This window comes from Cebus imitator, unplaced genomic scaffold, assembly GCF_001604975.1.
Source record: "Cebus imitator isolate Cc_AM_T3 unplaced genomic scaffold, Cebus_imitator-1.0 Scaffold213, whole genome shotgun sequence".
Taxonomy (NCBI): domain Eukaryota; kingdom Metazoa; phylum Chordata; class Mammalia; order Primates; family Cebidae; genus Cebus; species Cebus imitator.
Window position 1 is genome coordinate 474,008 of NW_016107528.1, and position 13,692 is coordinate 487,699.

A 13,692-nucleotide genomic window follows, 5' to 3' on the forward strand; every position below is an offset into this window, starting at 1 on the left:
TTTTTTTTTTTTTGAGACAAATTTTCACTCTTGTTGCCTAGACTGGACTGCAATGGAGTGATCTCAGCTTACCACAACCTCCGTCTCCCTGGGCCAAGTGATTCTCTTGCCTCAGCCTCCCAAGTAGTTGGGATTACAGGCATGCATCACCACGCCTGGCTAATTTTGTCTTTTTGGTAGAGACGGGGTTTCTCCATGTTGGTCAGGCTGATCTTGAGCTCCCAACCTCAGGTGATCCATTCACCTCAGCTTCCCAAAGTGCTGGGATTACAGGCATGAGTCACCATGACTGGCCATAGCAGGAGACTTTAACACCCCACTGTCAGTATTAGACAAATCAATAAGACAGAAAATTGACAAGGATATTCAGGACTTGAACTCAGCACTGGACCAAGCAGACCTAACAGACATCTACAGAATTCTCCACCCCAAATCAGCAGAATATACATTCCTCTCAGCACCACATTGCACTTATTCTAAAATTGACCACACAATTAGAAATAAAACACTCCTCAGCAAATGCAAAAGAATGGAAATCATGGCAAACTCTCAGACCACAGTGCAATAAAATTAGAACTCAGGATTAAGAAACTCACTCAAAATCACCTGACTACGTGGAAACTGAACAACCTGCTCCTGAATGACTACTGGGTGAATAACAAAATGAAGGCAGAAATAAGTAAGTTCTTTGAAACCAATGAGAACAAAGATACAATGTACCAGAATCTCTGGGACACAGCAAAAGCAGTATTTAGAGAGAAATTTATGGCACTAAATGCCCACAAGAGAAAGCAGGAAAGATCTAAAATTGACACCCTAACATCACAATTAAAAGAACTAGAGAAGCAAGAATAAACAAATTTAAAAGCCAGCAGAAGGCAAGAAATAAATAAGATCAGAGCAGAACTGAAGGAGCTAGAGACACACAAAAAAACCCTCAAAAAACCAATGAATCCAGGAGCTGTTTTCTTTTGAAAACATCAACAAAATAGATAGACCACTAGCCAGACTAATAAAGAAGAAAAGAGAGAAGAATCAAATAAACACAATAAAAAATTATAAAGGGAGATCACCACTGATCCCTCCGAAATACAAAGTACCATCAGAGTATATTATAAACACCTCTACACAAATAGACTGGAAAATCTAGAAGAAATGGATAAATTCCTGGACACATATACCCTCCAAAGACTAAACCAGGAAGAAATCAAATCCCTGAATATACCAATAACAAGTTCTGAAACTGAGGCAGTAATTAATATCCTACCAACCAAAAAAAAAAAGCCCAGGACCAGACAGATTCACAGCCAAATTCTACCAGAGGCACAAAGAGGAGCTGGTACCATTCCTTCTGAAACTATTCCAAACAACAGAAAAAGAGGGACTCCTCCCTAACTCATTTTATGAGGCCAGCATCATGCTGACACCAAAACCTGGCAGAGACACTACTAAAACAGAAAATTTCACGCAAATATCCCTGCTGAACATTGGTGCGAAAATCCTCAATAAAACATTGGCAAGCCAAATCCAGCAGCACATCCAAAAGTTTATCCACCACGATCAAGTTGGCTTCATTTCTGGGATGTAAGCTTGGTTCAACATATGCAAATCAGCAAACGTAATCCATTACACAAATAGAACCAATGACAAAAACCACGTGATTGTCTCAGTAGATGCAGAAAAGGCCTTCAACAAAAGTCAACATCCCTTTGTGCTCAAAGCTCTCAATAAACTAGGTATTGATGGAATGTATCTCAAAATAATAAGAGCTGTGTATAACAAACCCACAGCCAATATCATACTGAATGGGCAAAAACCGGAAGTATTCCCTTTGAAAACCACCACAAGACAAGGATGCCCTCTCTCACCACTCCTATTCAAGATAGTATTGGAAGTTCTGGCCAGGGCAATCAGGCAAGAGAAAGAATAAAGGGTATTCAAATAGGAAAAGAGGAAGTCAAATTGTCTCTGCAGATGACAGGATTGCATATTTAGAAAACCGCATTGTCTCAGCCCAAAATCTCCTTAAGCTGATAAGCAACTTCAGCAAAGTCTCAGGATACAAAAATCAATGTAGAAAAATCACGAGCATTCCTATACACCAATAATAGACAAACAGAGAACCAAATCATGAGTGAACTCCCATTCACAATTGCTACAGAGAATAAAATACCTAGGAATACAACTTACAAGGGATATGAAGAACCTCTTCAAGGAGAACTACAAATCACTGCTCAAGGAAATAAGAGTGGACATAGACAAATGCAAAAACATTTCCTGCTGAAGAATCAATACAGTGAAAATGGCCATACTGCCCAAAGTAATTTATAGATTCAATGCTATCCCCATCAAGCTACCAGTGAATTTCTTCACAGAATTAGAAAAAAACCACTTTAAATTTCATATGGAACCAAAAATGAGTCAGTATAGCCAAGACAATCCTAAGCAAAAATAACAAAGCTGGAGGCATCATGCTACCCGACTTCAGATTATACCACAAGGCTACAGTAACCAAAACAGCATGGTACTGGTACCAAATCAAATATATAGACTGATGGAACAGAATGGAGGCCTCAGAAGTGATGCCACACATCTACAACCATCTGATCTTTGACAAACCTGACAAAAACAAGCAATGGGGAAAAGATTTACTGTTTAATAAATGGTGTTGGGAAAACTGGCTAGCCATATGCAGAAAGCTGAAACTGGATCCCTTCCTTTAACCTAATACAAAAATTAAATCAAGATGGGCTAAAGCCTTAAAGATAAGACCTAAAACTGTAAAAACCCTAGAAGAAAACCTAGGTAATACCATTTAGGACATAGGCATGGGCAACAACTTCATGACTAAAACACCAAAAGCAATGACAACATAAGCTAAAATTGACAAATGGGATCTAATTAAACTAAAGAGTTTCTGAACAGGAAAAGAAGCTATCATCAGAGTGAACATACAACCTACAGAATGGAAGAAAATTTTTGAAATCTATCCATCTGACAAAAGGCTAATATCCAGAATCTACAAGGAACTTAAACAAACTTACAAGAAAAAAACAACCCCATCAAAAAGTGAGTGAAGGATATTAACAGACATTTTCAAAAGAAGACATTTATTCGGCCAACAAACATATGAAAAAAAGCTCATCATCACTGGCCATTAGAGAAATGCAAATCAAAACCACAATGAGATACCATCTCACCCCAATTAGAATGGCGATCATTAAAAAGTCAGGAAACAACAGATGCTGGAGAGGATGTGGAGAAATAGGAATGCTTTTACACTGTTGGTGGGAGTGTAAATTAGTTCAACCACTGTGGAAGACAGTGTGGTGATTCCTCAAGGATCTAGAAACAGAAATATCATTTGACCCAGCAATCCCATTAATGAGTATGTACCCAAAAGATTAGAAATCATTCTACTATAAAGACACATGCACACATATGTTTATTGCAGCATTATTCACAATAGCAAAGAGTTGAAACCAACCCAAATGACCATCAATGATAGACTGGATAAAGAAAGTGTGGCACATATACACCATGGAATACTATGCAGCCATAAAAATGGAGGAGTTCATATCCTTTGTGGAGACATGGATGAGGCTGGAAACCATCATTCTCAGCAAACTAACACAGGAACAGAACATCAAACACCACACATTCTCACTCTTAAGTGGGAGTTGAACAATGAGAACACATGGACACAGGGAGGGGAACATCACACACCAGGGCCTGTCAGGGAGTGTGGGGCTAAGGGAGTGCTAGCATTAGGAGAAATACCTCGTGTAGATGACAGGTTGATGGATGCAGCAAACCACCATGGCACGTGTATACCTATGTAACAAACCTGCACATTCTGCACGTGTATCCCAGAGCTTAAAGTATAATAATAAAAGAATACTCAGAGAAGTTCCAAATTCTATTTCTATATAGGCTAATAGAATATATATTTATATATATAACTTCTATTTTCCAATGAGTTGTTGCTAGCATACAGGTATGCTATTGATTTTCTCTATTTAATGTATATTAAATTTTCATTTTTCTGGCCTTTCTAAGTTTTCTAATTATAACATGCATAAACATGGGGGGAAATCCCATTAAAAAGTGGTCAAAAGATATTTCTCAAAAAAAGACATACAAGTGTCCAACCAACATATGAAAAGAACGCCCAACGTTAGTAAGTATCAGAGAGATGCAAATCAAAACCACAGTGAGATACCATCTCACACCAGTCAGAATGGCTACTATTAAAATATCAGAAAACAACAGATGCTGGTGAGGCTGCAGAGAAAAGGGAACACTTATCTACTGTTGATGGGAGTGTAAATTAGTTTAGCCGCTGTGGAAAGCAGTTTGGAGATTTCTTAAAGAACTTAAAATGGAACTACCATTCGATCCAGCAATGTCATCACTGGGTATGTATCCAAAAGCAAATAAATTGTTCTACCAAAAAGACATATACACTGGGCCGGGCACAGTGGCTCATGCCCGTAAGGCTCCCAGCAACTTGGGAGGCTGAGGTGGGTGGATCACATGAGGTCAGGACTTCGAGACCAGCCTGGCCAATATGGTGAAACCTGTCTCTACTAAAAATACAAAATTAGCTGGGTGTGGTGGCACGTGCCTGTAATCCCAGCTACTCAGGAGGCTGAGGTAGAAGAATCATTTGAACCTGGGGAGGTGGAGGTTGCAGTGAGCTAAGATTGTGCCATTGCACTCCAGCCTGGACAAAAAGAGTGAAATTCTGTATAAAAAGAAAAACAAAAACAAACAAAACACATATATACTCACATGCTCATCACAGCACTATTCATGATAGCAAAGACATGGAATCAACCTAGGTGCCTGTCAACAGTGGATTGGATAAAGAAAATGTGGCACATATACCCCATGGAATAAATACTATGCAACCATACAAAGAATGAAATCATGTTCTTTGCAGATATGTGGATGAAGCTGGAAGCCATTATTCTAAATGAATTAATGCAGGAACAGAAAACAAATACCATATGTTCTCACTTGTAAGTGGGAACTAAACATTGGGTAAACATGGGCATTAAAATGGCGACAGTAGCCAGACCCAGTGACTTATGCCTGTAACCACAACACTTTGGGAGGCCAAGGTGAGAGGATCACTTGAGCCTAGGAGTTCAAGACCACCCTGGGCAACATGGCAAAACCCTGTCTCCACAAAAAGTATAAAAATTACCTGGGCATGGTGGTGTGCACCTGTGGGCCCAGCTACTCTGGAGGCTGAGGTGGGAGGATCGCCTGAGCCCAGGAGGTAGAGGATGCAGTGAGCTGCGATTGTGCCACTGGACTCCAGCACAGGGACAGAGCAAGACCGTGTCTCAAAAACAAAAAAAATTAAATTAAAATTAAAACAAAATTAACTCATTAATATCAATGCATTTTGCTGTTTTGCCTTAATTGTGCTCATGATCAACTAAGCTTCTACTTCACTAGAAATAATAGCATTTTACTACAAAACTATGGTAGAAATCTAACGTAACCATTATCTGATATTACTTATTAACATGTATTTGTTGCAAAAGTAAGCTATGGACTAATATTCATTGCCAGGTGGATAACAATAAATCCTTAGCTCATAGGCCTCATTTTCTAGTTTTAAAAAACCCTGACTTGATTCCAAGAAGATATTGCTTAGTTCAAAAACAATTTCTGGGAGCTGAAAAAAATAAATAGCTTTAGAAAAATAAACTTTTATCCCTTTTTCATGCCAGAAGCATTTCCAGAATATGCAAAAAAAAAAATCTCTTTTAAATTCTTTCCCTAAACCTGATCAGATGGTTTCCTTTGCCAGCCTCAAGCATCTAATCAATAAATATTTATTAGGCAGCTACTGTGTGCTACACACCCCAGTATTATGGCTTACAAAAGACATTATATGCCTGTGACCTTTTTGAAAACCACAGATAAGCCTATGGTGAGACATCAAGCTTCATCACACAGCTGGAGAGTCCTGAGTTACACACCCAAGGCCCCTACCCCATTACTGGCACCCTCCCTGCCTTGCTCCTGCCAGTTCCACCTATCCCAGGATTGACTCGAGACCTGGTTCTGAACCCTAGCTGACCCTGTGGCTGGGGCCCCGCATCAGCCAACATACAATGAGGAAAACAGACACTTCTGAGTATTTAGAATAGAGAGAATTTAATGAGGGGAATTGGTGACATGGATGGCAGAGTAGCTGAGAAGCCAATAGGCGATGTTAAAGCATCCCAGATATTGGCACTAACAGGAAGGCATTTCCACATCTAGGCTGGAGGGATGGAGAAAGAAGATGTTGTGATTAGATCCCAGGAGCTGTGGTCAGCTAGTGGGAGCAAGAACCGTCCTGGGCCTATCTGATGAAAGATGGAACCATGAAGAAGACACAATTGCAGCCAGAGGAGTCTAACAGAGAAAAGGGAGAAATATCGTGGCTTCTCCCTTCTGCTCTCCACACTCAGGTCAGTATCTCTCACTGGCCAGTCCCAGCTGGAAGTCACCTACAAAGGGCCCTAGGAAACACCCTGCAGGAGTCAGGCCACCCCTGACTCCAAAAGAATTTATACTCCAAAAGAATTGGAGAATAAATCTAAGATCAAGCAACACAGGACTGGTACAGCACTGGTATGATGCTTCCCGGATGCCACGTGCCTACCTGTTTTCTGTCTTTCTGGCAGCTGAGCTCTTCATAGGCACCTACCAAAATTCCCTGTTATCTCCTGCTGGAACTCCTTATTGCCACCTTCTTGCCTGAGCGCACACTGGAATCACCTGGAGACCATTTGAAAAAGCACAGATTCCTGGTCTTCTCTCCAGACACTGAAAGGGAGTCTTTGGGGAGGAAGTAGAGAAGTCTGTATTTTTAACATCTCAAGGTTATTCTGTTGTAGGTGGTCTTTGGACTCATTTTTTAAAGCAATGCTTAAACATGGAGCTACTATTGTTCCAAATTTCTGAATCTCCCAAGTCTTCTTGCATCCTACCAGAATGAAACCTGCTATCCCTGACTGGATTATAGAATGAGGGTGGTCTCCACAAAGACACACACTATTTAATGTATAAAAATAGATGGAACTTTATATTTACATTATTGCTAAAATCCACCTGATGGATTACTTTTGGTATCATTTTTATTGACTGCATAATGTCTAATGATATTTGTGAATATACTATACAATTTTTCTGGTTTAAATTGAGTTAAGCTTGGCATTAACAAAGAATCTCAGATAGGTGCAGTGGCTCACACCTGTAATATCAGCACTTTGGGAGGCTGAGGTGGGAGGATTACTTGAGGCCAGGAATTTGAGCCCAGCTTGGGCAACATAACCCCATCTCTACAAAAAAATTAAAATTACAATTAAGATTTTAAAAACACTTACTGTGGCTGGCCGTGATGGCTCATGCCTTGTTATCCTAGCACTTTGGAAGGCTGAGGCAGGTGGACGGCTTGAGTCCAGGAGTTTGAGACCAGCCTGGGAAACATAGTGAAACTCCATCTCTGCTAAAAATAGAAAAATTAGCTGGGGTGTGGTGGCATGTGCCGATAGTCACAGCTACCTGGGGGGCTAAGGTGGGAGGATCACTTGAATCACAGCTCCCAAGGCTGCAGGGAGCTGTGATTGAGTCACTGCACTGCAGCCTGGATGACAGAGGGAAACTCTGTCTCATTTAAAAAAACAAAACAAAACAAACAAACAAAAAAAACCAGCCAGGCGTGGTGGCTCACACCTGTAATCCCAGCACTTTGGAAGGCCAAGGCAGGAGGATCACCTGAGGTCAGGAGTTTGTGACCAGACTGGCCAACAGGGTGAAGCCTCATCTCTACTAAAAATACAAAAACTAGCAGGGTGTGGTGGCAGGTGCCTGTAATCCTAGCTAGTTGGGAGACTGAGGCGAGATAATTGCTTGAACCTGAGAGGTAGAGGTTGCAGTGAGCAGAGATTGCACCATTGCACTCCAGCCTGGGCAACAAGAGTGAAACTCGGTCTCATTCTAAATTAATAAATAAAACAAAAACAAAAATAACAAAAAAAGACTTACTCTATGATCTGTTATTTTCTTTCTTTCTTTCACCTTTTCTTTCCCTCTCTCCCTCCCTCTCTCTCTCTTTCTCTCTCTCTTCTCTCTTTCTTTTTCTTTCTTTCATAGCGTCTCCCTCTGCAACATGGGTATGATACCCCCAAGACGGTTGGCCAGCTGCAGCGAGATGCAGCTCCCAGTCAGCCATGCGACTAGGAGGATAAACAGCCCAAACTCTGCAGTGTACTGTGTCGATGACCAAGTGCCTATTTTCCAGCCTCATCAGAAGAGAAATAAATTGATGACTCTGCCACTGCAGCATCTTCATCATCCAGCAATTCATTTTAGTTCAGTGCTTTAAACATTCTTCAGGCTCCATATGCTTTCAGTTGTGTCCATTAATGGTGAGTGCCCACCAACAACCATTCTGTTTTTCACTTTCAGTTCAATATTCAATAAACTACATGAGATATTTAACACTTCATTGAAAAGTAGGCTTTGTGTTAGATGAGTTTGCCTACAGGCTAATATAAGTGTTCTGAGCACATTTAAGGTAGGCCAGGCTAAGCTATGATGTTCAGTGGGTTAGATGTGTTAAATACATTTTCGACATGATATTTTTAATTTATGATTTCTTGGAACATAACCCCATCATAAATCAAGGAGCATCTGTACTAGGGAAAAGATAGGGCTGAAGAAATGGGGCTCTGAGCCCTGATCTGGCTTGGAACAAAGCAAATTTTTCTTTAGTGTTTTACATATTAGGTTTCTACATACAATTTTATTTGAATAAAGGGTTCTACTTATTTATTTTTTACAATCCTGGATTCTGGGCAATGCCTTACATAGAACAAATTAATAAAAACTTCCAAAAGTCAGACACAGTGGCTCACACCTATAATCCCAGCAGTTTGGGAAGCTGAAGTGAGCAGATCACCTGAGATCAGGAGTTTGGGACCATCCTGACCAACATGATAAAACCCTATCTCTACAAAACACAAAATTAGCCAGGCATGGTGGCACATGCCTGTAATCCACCTACTCAGGATGCTGAGGCAGGAGAGCCTCTTGAACCCCGAAGGCGGAGGTTGCAGTCACCCGAGATTTTACCATGGCACTCCAGCCTGGGCAACAAGAGTGAAACTCTGTCTCAAACAACACCAACCAACCAAATAAACAAAAAATAACCTTCCAAAATTGTAGGATCTAATATGTTTGATGTTTCTAGGAAGCAGATTCTTTCTTTGTTTTTTGTTTTTTTTTTTTTTTTTTTTNATTGTACATCTTTTGATTATTCCTACAGGATTTATTTTGTATTTATTTATTTATTTTGAGGCATGGTCTCACTCTGTCACCCAGGCTGGAGTGCAATGACACAATCATGGCTCACTGCAGCCTCAATCTCCTGGGCTCAAGCAATCCTCCTACCTCAGCCTCCCAAATAGCTGGGACTACAAGCATGTGCCACCACACCAGGCAATTTTTAAAAAATTATTTCTACTAGGACAGGATTTTGCTATGTTACCCAGGCTTGTTTTGAACTCCTGGGCTCAAGTGATCCTCCTGCCTAGGCCTACGGCGCAATATTGGCTCACTGCCACCTCTGCTTCCTGGGTTCAAGCAATTCTCATGCCTCAGCTTCCCGAGTTGCTGGGATTACAAGTATGTGCCACCATGCCTAGCTAATTTTTATATATTTAGTAGAGAGGGGGTTTCACCATGTTGGCCAAGCTCGTCTGGAACTCCTGACCTCAAGTGATCTGCCCACCTCAGTCTCCCAAAGTGCTGGGATCAGACATGGGCCACTGCACCTGGTCTAATTTTTGTATTTTTTAGTTGAGATGGGGTTTCTCCATGTTGGCCAGGCTGGTCTCCAACTTCTGGCCTCAAGTGATCCACGTGCCTGGGCCTCCCAAAGTGCTGGGATTACAGGCTAAGCCACCACGCCTGGCCCAGAAGTGGATTCTTGATCAAGGTGTGATTTAATGCAGCTTGGAGACATGTCTAAACAGGCTCATTAATCTGCATTTTAACTATAGGTTTTTTTGATGATGATGGTCTTACAGCGGTCATCAGACATCTCTCCAGAAACAGTGTATGCATAAACAAAGGGATGAAAAACTAGGTCAGCAAACACTGTGATCAGAAAACACTGGTTTCCCCATCTGCTAATGAACCATTTTAGTCAGAAACCGCCTCTTGGTCTGATATGACTGTTTTTTAAAAAATATTTTTCACTGAAATATACAGTGTAATTGATTTGCTATCAAGAAACAATTTTTCATCTTTGAAATATTGGTTTATTTCCTTAGTAAAATTATGGAATATGATACTTTCATCTACATTTAACTTTTTGACCTTTTTTCTATCTTTACAAATATTTTACAATGTTTAGAATCACTTAGATATTTCCTTGTCTCCAGCAAGACACATTTTATAGCCATATTGAGTCTCACTCAGGCGATGTTTAAAGCCACTAGTGCTAACACAGCCGCTAGCTCTAGCGGTTAAAAACAGTGAGGGGTAAATGTCTCATGTATACTGTCTGCAGGATTAGTAAAGCTCTAATGACTTGATTAGTCCTATTTATGTGACTTAGAAGCATTAATTTACTTGATGAGATATTATGCAGCTATTAAAATGATACTTACAAAGTTAATATGAAATGATATATTTAGTTGAAATGGAGGACACAATTGCATATGATATACTTATGATAATTTTTTTATTTTTATTTTTTTAATTTTTTTTATTATTAAAAATAAATTTTTTTTTTTTTTTTTTATTTTTTTAAGAGACAGTGTCTTGCTCTGTCACACAGGCTGGAGTATAGTGGCACGATCCCAGCTCACTAACCTTGAACCCCTGGGCTCAAGCCATCCTCCTGCCTCAGTCTTTCAAGTAGCTGGGACCACAGGCATGCTCCACCATGCTTGACTAACTTTTTGTAGAGACAGGGTCTTTCTATGATGTTGCCTGGCTGATCTCAAATTCTTAGCCTCAAGCGATCCTCCCACCTTGGCCTCTCAAAAGTGCTGGAATTACAGGCACAGGTATAATTATATTTAAACATGCATACACAATATCCTTTGATCCAACAATTCTACTTCCCAAACAGGTATGCAAAGATACATATGCAAGGATGCCCATTGCATTGTTTATAATAGCAAAAAATTAGAAACAACAAATCTTCACCAGTTAGAATTAGATGAAAAAGTATGGTATACCCATGCAATGAAATACTATGTAGTCATCTTACAAATGAAGTAGATAGGTCGGACATGGTGGCTCACGCCTGTAATCCCAGCACTTTGGGAGGCCAAGGTGGGTAAATCGGTTTAGGTCAGGAGTTTGAGACTAGCCTTGTCAACATAGTGAAATCCCGTCTCTACCAAAAAATTCAGGTATGGTGACACACACCTGTAGTCACAGCTATTTGGGAGGCTGGGATGGGAGAATTGCTCAAACTCAGGAGCCGAAGGTTGTCGTGAGCCAAGATCATGACACTGCACCCCAGCCAGGGTGACAAAGGGAGACTCTATTGTCTAAAAATAAAATAAAACAAAAACAAAAACAAATGGAGTAGATATACATATCTGGACTTTGAAAGATGTCTGAACATTTTGTTATGTGGGAAAAAAGACAAATTACAGAGTAGAATGTAGAGCGTAAGCCATTTGGTTAAAAAAAAAAAGCCAATTAGTATATAAATAGATAAAATATAATACATATATATTAGATACTGTATGTCAAGGTTATAAATATATATAATATATTATATATATACATATCAAGCTTTTCACAGTAGTTAGCTGTAACATTGGGATTTAGTTTCTCCTTTATTCATTTCTGTATGTAAATTATTTATAGTAAGCAAGCCAATTTATAATACATTATAATTTAATACTTTTTTTTGGTGAGACAGATTCTTGGTCTGTCACTCAGGCTGGAAAGCAGTGGTGCAATCTCGGTTCACTGCAACCTCTGCCTCCTGGGGTCAAGCAATTCTCCTGCCTCAGCCTCCTGAGTAGCTGGGATTACTTTATCCACTCATTGATTGATGGACATTTGGGTTGTTTCCACAGTTCTGCAATTGCGAATTGTGCTGCTATAACTATGTGAGTGCAAGTATCTTTTTCTTTTTCTTTTCTTTTTTCTTTCCCAAGATGGAGTCTTGCTCTGTCTCCCAGAGCTGGAATGCAATGGTGTGATCTCGGCTCACTGCAACCTCTGCCTCCCAGGTTCAAGCAATTCTCTTGCCTCACCCTCCCAAGTAGCTGGGATTACAGGCATGCACCACCATGCCCAGCTAATTTTTTTAGTAGAGACAGAGTTTCACCATGTTGGCCAGGCTGGTCTCGAACTCCTGACCTTGTGATCGGCCTGCCTCGGCCTCCCAAAGTGCTGGGATTACAAGCATTAGTCACATTGCCCAGCCTTTCTTTTTTTTTTTCCTGAGACGAAGTCTTGCTCTGTTGCCCAGGCTGGAGTGCAGTAGTGAGATCTCAGCTCGCTGCAACCTCTGCCTCCTCAGTTCAAGCAATTCTCCTGTCTCAGTCTCCCTAGTAGCTGAGACTATAGATGCCTGCCACCATGCCCAGCTAATTTTTGTATTTTTAGTAGAGACTGGGTTTCACCATGTTGGCCAGCCTGATCTCAAACTCCTGACCTGAGGTGATCTGCCTGCCTCGGCCTCCCAAAGTGCTAGGATTACAGGCGTGAGCCACCAAGCCTAACTGCAAGATCTTTTTCATATAATGACTTCTTTTCCTCTGGGTAGATAACCAGTAGTGGGATTGCTGGATCAAATGGTAGTTCTATGAAGTCCATTTTAAACCAGGCAATACATCTGGCAGGTTTCCAGAGCATTAGCATCTTGCAGCAATGAGTCTATCAACTCTGTGACGTCAGCTTATTTCTCAGAAGACCTCACAACTTAGTTTTTCTCAGAAATGTCAGCCAACCCATGCAAAGATGTGGACATCAGCTCCTCACCTCAGAGAGTCTTTTTCTGGTAAACTCTCTTGCGGACAGATTTTAATGTGCCAAGAAAACTTCTGCAATGGTCTTCTGTTGCCCTGGAATTTGAATTCCGTAGATCATAATCCATAAATGGTAAATGCCCTCAAGAGGCCTCTGCCTGGAGCCCTGTTTCTCGGCACCTACAGCCCTTGCTGATTTTCCACCTCTCTAACAAAGGAGGGATAACGAGAGGGAAGAACAAAGGGCCATCAAGCCAAAATCCTAAATCAACAACAGAGACCCCAGCAGGTGGGATTCCACACAAGACCAAAAAGACAGCCAGATTTATGGCATTTGAGTCGCCAAATAGCCCTATCATTTTGCGAGGAGCTTTTAAAATTAGCAAGGAGGTTGCTAATTTTTCCCGATGAGCTTGCTGTTTCATCGATGAAAAATCATCAAATTGTTTCAGTTCTTTGCGGGGTAAAACTCATGTTTGTAATTGGTACACCCTAAGTCTTTGTGGCAAGAGTTGCCGAATACATAAATAAAGTCATTTTATGACATAAAATCTTTTCAAATGCCAAAATTAGGAAAGGAAAGAAAAGTTTGTTCAAATGCCACAGAGACAAAAATGTGTTTTTCTGGGACAAAGGAAAATGAATGATTTAAGTTCATGGCAATTTTTAGTCTCAT

General features: G+C 40.5%; 1 pseudogene; it reads right to left on the reverse strand.

The window, feature by feature from the left end:
- The window catches only part of LOC108317994, a 31,059-nt pseudogene extending 17,684 nt beyond the window's left edge, over positions 1-13,375 (reverse strand).
- Positions 13,376-13,692: the final 317 nt, after the last annotated feature.